We start from the raw sequence: 12,778 nt of genomic DNA, 5'->3' as shown, positions 1-12,778 counted from the left end.
GTGACGTGAAAGAAGAATGGACGAATCGGTTTTTCCTATTTTTTTTATCGAGTTGCTTTCGACTCATCTGAAATCAGAAGTGGAGGATGAACACCGGCAACTTTGTTTTTTGTGCTTGCTCATCTCTGCATTGATAATGTTGTCGAAGCAGACGTCACCCGGCTGAAGGGCGATGGGTGTACGCCGAAGAGATACGTTTTGAACGGTTTACTTACTAAAAGTGCGCATACGGCAGAAGTTGAACTAACATAGCACAATAGCACAGGACAACCCGAACAGCATTTCACCGGTTGAAACATACGAAGAATGACAGGTTTGGTTTTTTCCTAGCTTTTATCGACAAATCCGTTATGGCGTTAATCTGGTTTTCAGCAAGATAAGTGTTGAGTGCCATTGCACAATTCAAATACTAGAAGAAGACTCACATCGTGCTACATAGAGGATGACGACGGACATGGTAGAACATTACTCTATACCATATTTAAGTATATAATAAATCAGATCTTAAAAACTATTAACTTTACTCATATATGTTCGAAAGCTCGGAAACAGAAAGCCCAAGCATGGTGTACAAAATTCATATCGGTACAATATTGACTGTTAGCACATTTTAGAGAATAGTAATAATAATCATGTTTTGTGTGTATGTGAAAAAGCCCAGTATTCTATTTCTGACCTGGATTTAAAAAAAAAAACCCCGCATTGATTATACATTGCGCCTAAGTCTGCCTTGTACGTAACTTACCATTGCTAATCTTGCAATTGAAGAGCTGGATGATGATTCTCTCTTAATCAGCAAAAGGTTGATCAGCAGCAGCAGCAGCAGCAGCGGCAATATAAAGCATCGCACTCATCAGACTGTCATAGAAAGCAAAAAATTGGAAATGTTGGTAGATTTTTATGCAGGCCTCGCTCCACAAGCAGCGTTCCAGGCGTTCCTAGTAAGTACTGAGTGTTGCGTCACGAATCAACAGCTTCAGAGCTCATAGATCCGAATCATTTTCTCATATTTAATGATAAGAACAGTCATAGTTCATATGAATTTGCTGTTAATGTTGTGCCAATTAACGCTATTTTTCTCTGCAAAGTCTCCTAAACGTTTGTGGTACATTTGCGGAACCTAGTACACACAGCTTCTTCTGAACGAGCGTAATCATTATGTATCAAGCCAATCTCTAGATGCGTTTTTGTCAGGAAATTCTCAAACTTTTATATTGTTTAATCGGATGTATAATACAATAATTCTTCTAGTTGAAGTACTTAGGAAGCATACAGTTGAGTAAATATAACATCTTTTAGGTTATCTCGTACGAACGCCCTTATTTGTTATTCTATTTTACTGGTTGAAATGAAAAAAAGGTGCAAAGCTTTAGGTTGTCCAAGTTTCTAAAGAAACACAATTTTCTTCATGGAAAATTCACGCAACATGAATTTAATATTAGTTGAAAATATACTGCTCTTTGTCATAGTGGTCAAAATCTTTTGTTTAATGGAATGATTGTTCCAACGAAGTGTGTCTATACTTGGGTTCAAACCGATACCACAATGTGCCTCTAAAATTTGCACGCTAACACGTTACCCAGTAAGCTATCACAGGGACATGCAGTACACAGACGTCGAAAACGGGGAATAAAAACATCTAAATACAACACTGTCTATCTAATGTCTGTCTCTTAGAGAGTCGCGCAACCATCCATTTGTAAAAGCTCCCCTTTTGCTCACTAAATAGCCGACCCACAATCCTTGGCTAGACCCCATTACCCAAAATGCGAGTAAAACTGCCCACCCGCCAATACATACTCGTTGTTCTCCGTCAGAAAGCACGAGCTCGGTTCTTTTTTCCGTTGCTTGAAAAAAACACCTCTCTTTATCATCTTGGTTGCCCCCTTCTCGATCCTTTTCTATATCCTCCACGTGCACGGTCTGCCAATCATATCACTTGGCCACTCCACTCCATCTTTTAAATGGGGGCAATCCAGCTGCGGGAGGTAGCAACTTCCTCTCTTACTTCTTCGCTTCTCGTAGCTATATGTCAATGTTTAGGCGGTAGCGGCCGCGAGCGTGTCTTCATCTTTTCCTTGTGAACAACAAAGATACATCTCCCGAAAGGACTGTCGACCTAGACTGCCTGTACAGCACTCTTTGCTCTGTCGGCCTTACACTCTTACGGCAACCTCGTGGTTCGCTGACCGACTGCTTTTCCACACACACTGTCAGCACATCTCAAATTGCTCACTAAAGGCCCAGCAGGGAACCATTATCCTCAAGCTTTGTCCATCTTGGCTTAAATTCACATGCTTACGCGGGACGATTGAGCGGGAGCGAAACAGCCATTATACTCACGACCTATTTTGAGCTAGGAGGATTGTCTTTTTTAGTTTGCCAAGTTGGCAGTAGAGCCACCACTCAGTCTGAACTCGTTTTCTCTCAAGCGGGTCAGTTCTGTCATACGCGGATGGCTGTATTGACCTGAATGGAAAATATGAGCGCGTAACTCGGATAACTGCGGAACCACGATGCGTCAGCATGAGACACTAGACGCAGGTTTGTAAGGTATCAGCGAGTATCTATATGTGCCTAGTGCCGTCTATTCTTGGAGAAAAACGGCGCCAAATTAAATATAAATTTGTTTGGCGTTTGTTGAATTTTTCATTTTTTCGAACTATTTAAAATGCCAAGTGCTTGCTCCTCTGTGCGGGACGTTATGTATTGATTGACGCCACGACTAACCCACGTCACAAGATATATTTTGATCTGCTATGGCTACTCTCTTATTAGCAGGATCGTCTCCATTCAATGTTTACGCTATCTTCCTTTTTGCGAGTTTCTTCAATTCATTCCCCTGCAAGTCGAAGTGCTACCGCTCTCGCGACTACGCGTACGCTTACGTTTCTCTCATCAAAGGTACATTTCATTGAAACTGTCTCATAATTTCTACAGCACAACGAATTAATAAATGTAGTAATATCGGCTTATACCCCTTTTCAAATTGTTAAGAATTGCAGTAGTTCTGAGTGGATGGGATGATGGTTCTTCAACGTGAGCTGTTATACGACTTTGAAGGGAAGAAAGACATCGCTGCAGCTTATCGATTACTCTTGAAAGAGTCTCGTTAACTATGCGATCGTGCTGATTACCGTTCCAAAACCATGTTACAGATCGGATATTTTATTAGATGGTGTATAGTCATTCTACATGGGCAGCCGTCGACAAATTTAGAAAGTCTACAAAATGACTAATAATTACATCGATAACGGTAGAACATGACTTTTGGTCAGCATGGGCATTTCTTGTATAATCCGTACTGGCTACTGAAAGGGCTGCACTAGGAACCGTTGTCGTCACAGACGAACCAGCCGAATCCGGCTTTCATTTCTAAAATGTGGGCCGCTCAACAAACGGTGACGTCTCGTTCTTTCATCGAAGACAAAGCAGGGAAGAAAACGCACGATAGCTTCTGTGGAGAAAGGTAGTATCACAAATAATGCATCCAATCTTTATATCAATATTTTGATCTAAAGCTGAACGACTGAAATAGATAACAAAAATAAGAAAATGCAACCATGTAATATATAGACTTTTCGAAAGTTGCAAAAGCATTCGGCACATTTCCCGATTACCGTGGGCCCGCGATTTTCAGCCGCTAAAACGAAGTTTCGAACAGTATGATTATTTGATCATCTCGAAAATGCCCCGTAGACAGAACGAAGCTAATGAATAATACATTCGTTATGTAACGTAGTATAAAATGCTTTCTGCTGTAGGCCTATATATATAAGCGAGTAGAGTTCGCTTCAAATGCAATATCTTATAGGGCGCCTATAGGTTGCATAAATAACAAAAAGTTTGCCATTTACTGTCTTACAGGTTCGTCCATTTTCTCCGGATAGGAACATCTTCACTGATGTCTTGGCATGGTTAGTACATACGTTTGTGCCAAGTCGACGTATCACTTACGTTTATTCTTCTAGGAAACATTTACCGTTTTTCTTATCTTTTTTAAAAGAACTATAAAACGATGTTTGCCGCACGAGGCCGGCAAGTAACTGTCTTGTCCTTTTTCGTAAAATTACGTTACCCTGCTAGGTTTCCCATCGCATGGAGGTTCTCTAGTGCCTGCGTATATTACAGCGGGAGCCGCTTACTTTACAGCGGGGGTTCCGACCCGAGCTGGCAAACCATGCGTCCGGAGCTGGTTGTTCGGCCCCATACTCTGAAATATTACAAAGAATATTCTAAATTGAGCGACCGTTCTTCCCCACCTCACTATAGCGCTGCGAATGGGGGAACAGAGATTTGAACACGGCCAAAACAGGGTTCTGGACAAGATCTTCTAAAGTGAGCCCGAATGAACAACGCGCTAAATTAAATTGACCTTTTCAAGCATTTAGGAGCTAGAATGATCTGTACAGAAGTACGTGACATTGCCTGCAATATGTTCAGTAACGACTGTCTAATAACCGCACAAATATTAGTTGGTGATCGCCTATAAAGCCAGCAAGGGTTCGGTAGCTAGCTCCGTCAAGGATGTATGATAGAAAGAACAATATAACTAAACGTACGCTTAGTAATCTGGACCGACAAGACTGACTAAGGAAGCTGTTGCCTCTTCAAATAGACTTCGAATCGGGAAAACAAACTTCGTATTGGAACTAAGTAAACTAGCAAATAATCAGGATACGTATTAGCTGCGATAACTATCACTGAACTAGAAGAATATAAACACAATACACTCCTTTTTTTTTGTTTTCGGGTATAGGATCTTCACTGTATTCTAACGCGTGATATGTTACCCGAGGCAATATACTATGCGAGTAGTTTGTATAGTTGTAACATTACAGTTAGATAATCAGCGGTTGGTTCTGTGTGCGTGTTTTGTTAACGCCCTCGGTTTGGAGCCATTTGGCTCAATTTGGACTCTTTCATGATCATTTTAGTAAGGCAGCTGTTAGACAGGGATGAATCTCCATCATGAACTAAATAGCATATGTGGAAATCATTTGACTGGGTTATGAAGTTACGTTCGTATATCCTATCTCGGCCACTTCCCACACCCCAGAGCTCCATTTCATGACCGTTTATCGCTGCTTCGCTAAATGTACCTACGTTAAGATAACGCAAATTGTCAGCCGCGAGCCGATTCGGATGCATGGTGGCACCGAACGGCGTAGCAGCGGGCGAGCAGTGCTATCAGAACCAACAAGAAGCTCTGGAAGTCATGCCCACGCTGGCTTTCCCAAATGTATTCTACCTTTCTATTTCGTGCGCGCTAGAAAAGGTTAGTTACTTTCGAGACAATTCAGTTGATTGCAGTCGTAAATGAGGGTACCATTCGAGATGCAGTTCAGAAAGAATACCGAATATGCACCACTCAATCATTTATGGGTGCCATCAATTGGGTTAGGCCCATGTTTTTTCACTTTCACTCCTTTGTTTAGGTCGAGAACGTGTGGCTTGAAACCCTTTCACTAGTTAAAAGTGACCAGCGGACCATAGGACTACCTTTTCTGCCACCCACCGTTCGCGCAGCAGCTTCCTCTCAGCTTTACGCTGGCCTTTGTGTAGCGGTTGGAGGGCCATGAATACGTTGCACGCCAATCACACGGGTCTTAAGATGGAAGAAGGTACGCTTTGCGAAGGTCTGCTCTGTAGGTGTATTAAACGTGCCGCGTACGGTCATAACCGAGGTTAGGGGCTATCAGCTTTTTTCAAGACGTAAGAACTGGCAGGCCGTGTCCTGTAAAGATCATAAGATTCTCCTATTTATTTTGTTTGAGGGATAGACACTTATATACGCCAGCCTATGTTAAAGGGACGCTACCACTGATATCATATGGGCAAAAAATATATAGCAATAAAAAGTAACTTAGTGACCCTTAGCTTACTCTCTAGGAGACAGTGAGGTCGAATACATGTTGGAATATAATATTTTAAGATAACTTTTTTTTAGTTAAGTTTAAGGGAAATTGCCAATTTGATAGAGATCAAGGCAACGTTGTCCGCACGCGTAGACTCAGTTAAACTTGTATGGCCTAGGTTGGTCAATATCCTACGTTTAATATTAACCGGGGAACGGATATGTCAGAACTTATACTCATCCAACAGTAATCGGGTATCAACAAACGGTAAATAACCGAAAAAACATAGGTAGCTTTTCCTACTATATGTATATAGAAGCGTCGTCAATTTCTTTTAGACCTCTACATTATGTGAAATATACGCGCCGGAAAACAATACTGTGAATAGCAGCCGGCAATAACGATACGACAGACAAATCCAAAGCGAAGTACTGATGTTATGTTTCGTATTGATCAAATTAGAGGCCTATAGTTATATAGAGAAAATAAGTTGAGACGATGACTGCCACCTGCTCTGGACGCTAATACTCTTCGACATTCAAATGTCTCATTTTGGCAAGTATCCACGCAGCATTTCAGGGGGTATTTTCCAGCGGTTAGGGTAAAACTCTGCCATACGTTTGACATGTGCACAGTTTTTCAACACGATGTACCTTACCGATTTATGGCGATAGTTGCAAGCAAATTTTTTCTCACAGCGATGTACCTGTGACCATCATGTAATCAAAACTACAACAGGTGGGCCTTCTATTTTGTAACCTCGCTGTCCGTGTCCGCTTCTAATGAGTTTCGAAGCCCTGATGATATTGGATTGTAACCTAAAGGGTCCCTAAAGTCTCGTTTTGACATGCACGTGAAAACTGCTATGTAACAGATACGAGGTGGGGCGGGATACGATGATAACCTAATGATGTTGCAATCTCATTTCCAGCAAATAGCTACTCAGCTTAAAGGATGGTTGAGACGATTATTTCTTAGGTTAGGTCGAGAGCACTGGCTCCGTACACGAAGTGCTCGAGGGTACCCTGTTACGTGTTATCTAATACGTCGGTTATCAGAAAGACCAGCTTTTTTTATGAAGTATCTGAAAGGTAATTATCTTTACCTTTGGAATAATAAAATGGAATAGATTTCATTATTCCAAAAAAAAAAAAAAAAATATATATATATATATATATAAAATATTTATACGGAAGATAGGCGTATTATATATATATCTTCTATATAAACGCGAGAAGCTGGATAAATTTCTAAATCAACGTAGGTAATCATAAGTGACATTGTGCACTTTTTTAATTCTGCGTTTCAAACGGGCCTCAGTAAAAAATCAACTAAAAGATTCGTGATTTACATTACCAAACTTTATCTAGAACACAATGACGACCCCCGGAAATGAATGAGGTAACAAAAAGTTTAAAATGTTATTCTATCAATATGCTCCACGAATCTCGTTGGTCATTTCAACTTTTGTCGTTAAAAAATTTTACACCGCTAACTTACAATATTTGACAGGTATAAATATAAACATAAATAAATTGGATCGGTGAAATTGATTTTATATCAAGTTTATAAATTATTAGCTCAGTTGGTTATTAGGTCAAGAGGATCATGGCTGAAGGCGTTACATACTGGATTAAGGGCTATACTACTATATTCGCGCGGGAAAATTCAACAAAAGTTGCATCGTTTTGTTCCGAGGTTCATAGAAGAATACGTGGTAAAATTTAGAAAATGTTGCTCAAGAAAGGCAAACGTTAGCTCCCTGTAGACGAGATATTGCTCTATTTGCTAACGTCGGTCCCATGAGAAAAATCATATAAAATTCAAGAGGTAGATATTGGTAAAGTAACACTTTTTTTCTGATATTTTTGCAAAAATACTGCTTTATTGGTATAACTATTGAAGATAACAGTGCAAAACCATAGACAGTGACATATCAGACGAAGAAAAGACCGGGATTCAAAACAGATAACGTTTCATTATCGTATTATTTCGAGACAAATACACCTAATCCAGGCTACAGCCTTACCTTAAAGAGGGCAATTGGTGGCGTAGCTTGACAGTTAGTAAAGAAGTTAAGTGAAAGGTTTAGCCCCCCTAATCGTTTATGAAATACGTTTAAAAATTGCTGGCTATAGAGCAGCTTTTCAAATACCCACCAGCTATACATACAATTAATTTATCGTCGACAAAGTGATTGATGAATTGTATTATTCCTGCCTTTTTTGTTTGATCGCTGTGTACAGCTTTATGTACAAACAGAGATATTTCTATAATTTTTGCCAGTTGGGGGCATTTTAAACGTCATTATGTATTCTAGTGTATTGCATAAGTATTTGAACAGGGATAGGTTCCCGCTTTTAATTCCATTAGAGAAACAGTATTGTTGCCGCCGCGGCCGCTGATGTTCTTGCTGATGCGATAATGCTCACGGTAATATCTATCCACGCACCCCTGAATGGTCTTGGTAGAATAATCTGAATGGCTATCGTGTTTGATAATGATACGTTGTTCGGCAAGTATCACAAACCGGTATCGTGAGGTGGGTTTCTAATCATACGTGGTTCAAAATACCCTCGACTACTAACGCGCCGCCTGAGTTCTGGCGATTGCTTATTCCGTCATTTTCATAGCTCTCTCTCTCTCTCTCTCTCCCTCTCTGTATCTCTCACTTTCTATGTCGTAGAAGAGCAACCCCCGAGGGGACACTGACGTACGATGGATGAATGCGGTATGTCCACGCGGATTGAAAGCCGAATGTAGAGGGGTACTGTTGAAGAGCCGGGAGTGAGGTAGGGGAGATGTGACGGCAGAAATGAGCAGTCATTTGCATGAAATGTATGTTAAACAGCACTCTAGAGCAGCGCCAACGAACTGCTGGAGCTCCATACGGCATCACACTAACCTCGCTGTGGAATCGAGTTAGGGCTGGATTTGTGGATGGTGAAAGCGTGTCAGCCCCCAAAACTTGACTCATCTTGAATCTTTACTACAGCAACGCTATCTTCCAACAGATAGAACAGTATTTTTTTATCCGCAAAACAGCACCGCCTCTACTCGTCAGAGTGTTCTGAGATAAAAACGCCAAGATAGATTGACTGACCGACCGCCCGCCCGCCCGCCCGATATGTACATAAGTTTATGTATATATATATATATATACGATGTGTACATTGTGGGGATATAGCTAGCTCGGTTCTATATCTGTTGAAATTCCCTTTATCGGTGACATTCTGATGCGGGGCTCGCGCGTTATTTGTTCGTGAAATTGTTTTAGTAACTTCACTACAATACATTGTAACGATGCGATGCGAATTATCAATGTAGAAGTTATATGAAACAAAATGTTGGTGTTAAAATATGTATGTGCGAGTCGCCTATATAACGACTGGTAATAATAGTCCCCGTTTAATGTGCTCCGTATTAATTGCAGGCATCAGTTTGTTTACTTACGCAGTGCACCATACCCGTATTAGTAACACACGTGATTAACACGGGTATCTTCCTATAAGATAAAATACTATATATTGATAAAGCGTTTGCTTTGGCCTGCTATGTGCATCTGTGCTCTTTTCACATGAGCACCTCCAAAGCCTGCAATGTTTTGTCGGCTCGTTCTACTGATCTTGTATTTTACGTATGGGCAGGCCTGTTTGTGAGTTAAACATAACCTTCTTATCTTACTGCTTGGTCTAAAGCTACTTAAAAACTCTGCTTGTGCCGCTTAGGGTATAATACCGTCGTATTTGTTGATGGACAATCGCGATGGGCTTCTCCCGCAGACAAAACGGCCTAGTAAAATGTAAACAGTCGGGTTAAAAGATTCTCCATCATCTGCTGGTATGGGGCGTTGATAGAGAATACATAGACAAAGCAAGATTAACACGACACCAGGACATGATTTGTCCGCAAACATTCAATATCCTTTTTCTGGCAAGTTGAAGAACTGTAGGCTAGCCCACGCTTCTCGAAACCACTTACGGCAAATCTAAAAAAGTGTTACAGATAAGCCGTAGAACCATTGATTCACGCTCTCAGGTGTCCAGTGTAGAAGCGTTATTGAAACGCAAACAGACGATGAAGGCACGATGCCGATTTGGGGAGTACATAAATTTCGGCAAATTTTTTCGTAGTTATTAAAAGCAACATCCACAATAGATCCTATACGATTCATGGAACCGAGGTGCTGAAACTACTGATACACTATCCGGCCATGTCGAGTACGTTGCTAATTTCAAAGTTCTCGTAGTTAACATTTAGTCGATCACTGAACCTAATTTATATCTCTGTCTCACACGAACCCACAGCCTGTAACTTACACTAGAAAAAAGGACTTTCGGCTATGCACCTTTACGTGCGTACGCATAGTGTGTCCCAGAACATAATTACCTACCTCTACCGACGCTCAGTGGACCCAACTAGAGGATTCTTATCCCAACAATTTTGATATTTACCATTTTTAGGATTTGCTATTCTGGAGTAGCATGCAAGTGTTCACATATCTTCGATTTTTAAGAGCACGTTACAATTTACCAATGATAGTATTATAATCACGTTACACGCAGCCAGTTTTAGTAAAACTAGCATAATACAATAGGCGGCCATAAATCGGCTAGAGGAACTTCGAGTTAGATCGCTGACAGTTTTCCTCTTTTACGTATACTCAGCACTTTGCCACAGTTTAAAACGGCCTCTGTTTGGTAACAAATAGAACTCTGTGTTTTCGTGTTGTTCTGTCTGACAAGTGACGAGATAGCAAGATAGAGAAATAGAATCAGAACTGCGATGCGTGTTTGCTAGTATATTGGCATTGGATATATTGTCATGGGTTTTCCTGAGAACAGAAGAATCCAGGGCAAAGTGACCTATAACTATACTGCTTACAATTAATCTTCTTGCAAATGTGCATCGCAGCGTATAACGTATTGTGTAAGACGTATTGTTCTTCCGAGCTGTATTGCACGGCGCATTTCTCATTTCAGTTTTGAACAACGCGTCCTCTACTATCGCGTTCCACGAAGACCGTCGTAGTTCTAACCAAACATAGGCCTCACTCACACACGACAGCCTATCTGCAGTCAGCGCTCGTTTTGAGAGCTATTGAAACATCTGCAACGCAACCTGTTACTGCCTGACTGTATTGGCTCGACCAACGTGCCCTTGACTCTCTATTTCTGTAGCTCCTGCAGAACTGGCCGAGATTTTGGGGGCCGGAAAGACAGAAGGAGGCGATAGAGAAAGCCAGAGTTAGCAGTGAGTTGTGTGGCATTCCTTCGCATAGTGACGTGGGGTGCATGCCGTCGCAGTAAGCATTATCTTGGCTACGAAAATCGCCAGCTCAAACACATGTGAAATGCTTGGATCTACTAGAAACCTCTATGGCAAGCCATTAGCCACAAGTTTCCGATTAGGAACCAAGCACTTGGTCTCTCGTGTATGGGTAAAGACCTTCTTTCGGCTCCTCTTTGGTTGCGCACCATGGCTTGCCTCTTCGTTGATAGGACACCCGGGTTGCTGGCGCTTTCGTGTGGCTGAGCAAGAGTGTGTCTCGCAGCCGAGCGTGACAGAACAATCTGTCGCAAGATTTACGGAAGGCGTCGTAGAAGCGCGCGTTACGCGAGACGGCGGTTGGCAGGACCAGCCAGTCGGACAGCTCTAGGGCCACGGGTACGCGGCATGTGTTTGCAAGCAGGGTTCACACTTTTCACTCACCGGCATGTTGACTCGTTCAATCAAGATTGCGAGGAACGACACTAGTAGTAACAACGTACGGCGCGCCTAGAAACCGAGGACACAAAAGAGAAGGAATTGAGGCAAAGAACTATGCATTGCTAAAGGACAGGGTCTGAAAAGGAGCAGAATTGATACATTGTGTCTGACATTTCTGAAGGAGCTGGTCTACAGTGGATAGGATTGTATTCTCAATGGATTCAGAAAAGGCATCTGGTTTGTTGAAGTCCGTATGGGTATTTGCATCTTTGAGTCACAGAGTACTAGATTCAGAAGTGAAGCACATATATATTCTAGCATACCCAGACTATACTGTCCGACACATACACGCACATGTCAAATGGCTGTTCATGTTCCGATGGTATATTTGTGTATGGGAAATTGAATAATTTGCTTCATCAAATCTGTATCGTATCAATAAGGATCCACAATCGCATATTGCACAAGGGTACCGTCTTTTTCGAGTTCAGAAAGATCGCCTTAAATGGTGCAGAAATAGTGACGTTGCTGTCATAAAATGTTGAGCAGATGGTAGCGCTCTCTTTCAAAGAGTTTCACCAAAATATACCTTAGAAACAGAAGACCTTACGTTTCTGTTTTTGTTATACGCACTTGTAATGGCCTAGTTAAAGTTATAATGTAATGTGTTGACTTATACATTGTTTCTATGAGTTTAATACCGCGGGTTGACATTTTCGTGATCAACATGGATATGTCATACAGTTCGTTTGCTTGTTTAAGCCTAATTTTTTAGAAGGGGCGTGACCATTTGTTCAACATTTACAACAATAACGCCATTAAATATATAAATATACAGGTCTGTTTTCGTAACTTAGAGGACAAACTTCAGAGTATGTAGGTTCCACAGGGTTTGCTTTCCAATGTATAATTCTCTCTGTATAACTAAGCTTATATGGGAAGGGCATTTTGGTAGGAAAATGAATACTGCTTCCGCTAGTACTGGTGCAAGTAGAATGAAAGACACCACTTCAACCACACTTTTGATGGTACGATGCAATTAAAGGCCCATTAGATCATAGGACAATTACAAAGAAGCAGCATCGAGACTAGCAGATGTTGATCCGTCGGTGCCTATCTGCCCCATTGCTCCTGCCTAAGTACAGCCCTGTATTTAACAGGCCATAACGTATTGGGTGGATCTATCTGGACCACCTACCTGACCGCTACTT

At 41.4% G+C, this 12,778-nt stretch overlaps 1 long non-coding RNA gene across 2 annotated transcripts; it reads left to right on the top strand.

Annotated features, from left to right (window-relative positions):
* The first annotated feature begins 3,013 nt into the window (after positions 1-3,013).
* Positions 3,014-4,704, top strand: LOC147752390 (uncharacterized). Of its 2 annotated transcripts, none has more exons than XR_015314188.1 (3): positions 3,014-3,469; positions 3,868-3,917; positions 4,273-4,704. It is a non-coding gene; the product is annotated as an uncharacterized LOC147752390 (long non-coding RNA). The 2 variants fall into 2 exon arrangements; XR_015314187.1 differs by having other exon boundaries at positions 4,153-4,704.
* Positions 4,705-12,778: the final 8,074 nt, after the last annotated feature.

Source organism: Varroa jacobsoni, unplaced genomic scaffold (genome assembly GCF_002532875.2).
Source record: "Varroa jacobsoni isolate VJ856 unplaced genomic scaffold, vjacob_1.0 scaffold_1280, whole genome shotgun sequence".
Lineage (NCBI taxonomy): Eukaryota > Metazoa > Arthropoda > Arachnida > Mesostigmata > Varroidae > Varroa > Varroa jacobsoni.
This window is presented reverse-complemented; position numbering and strand designations above follow the sequence as displayed.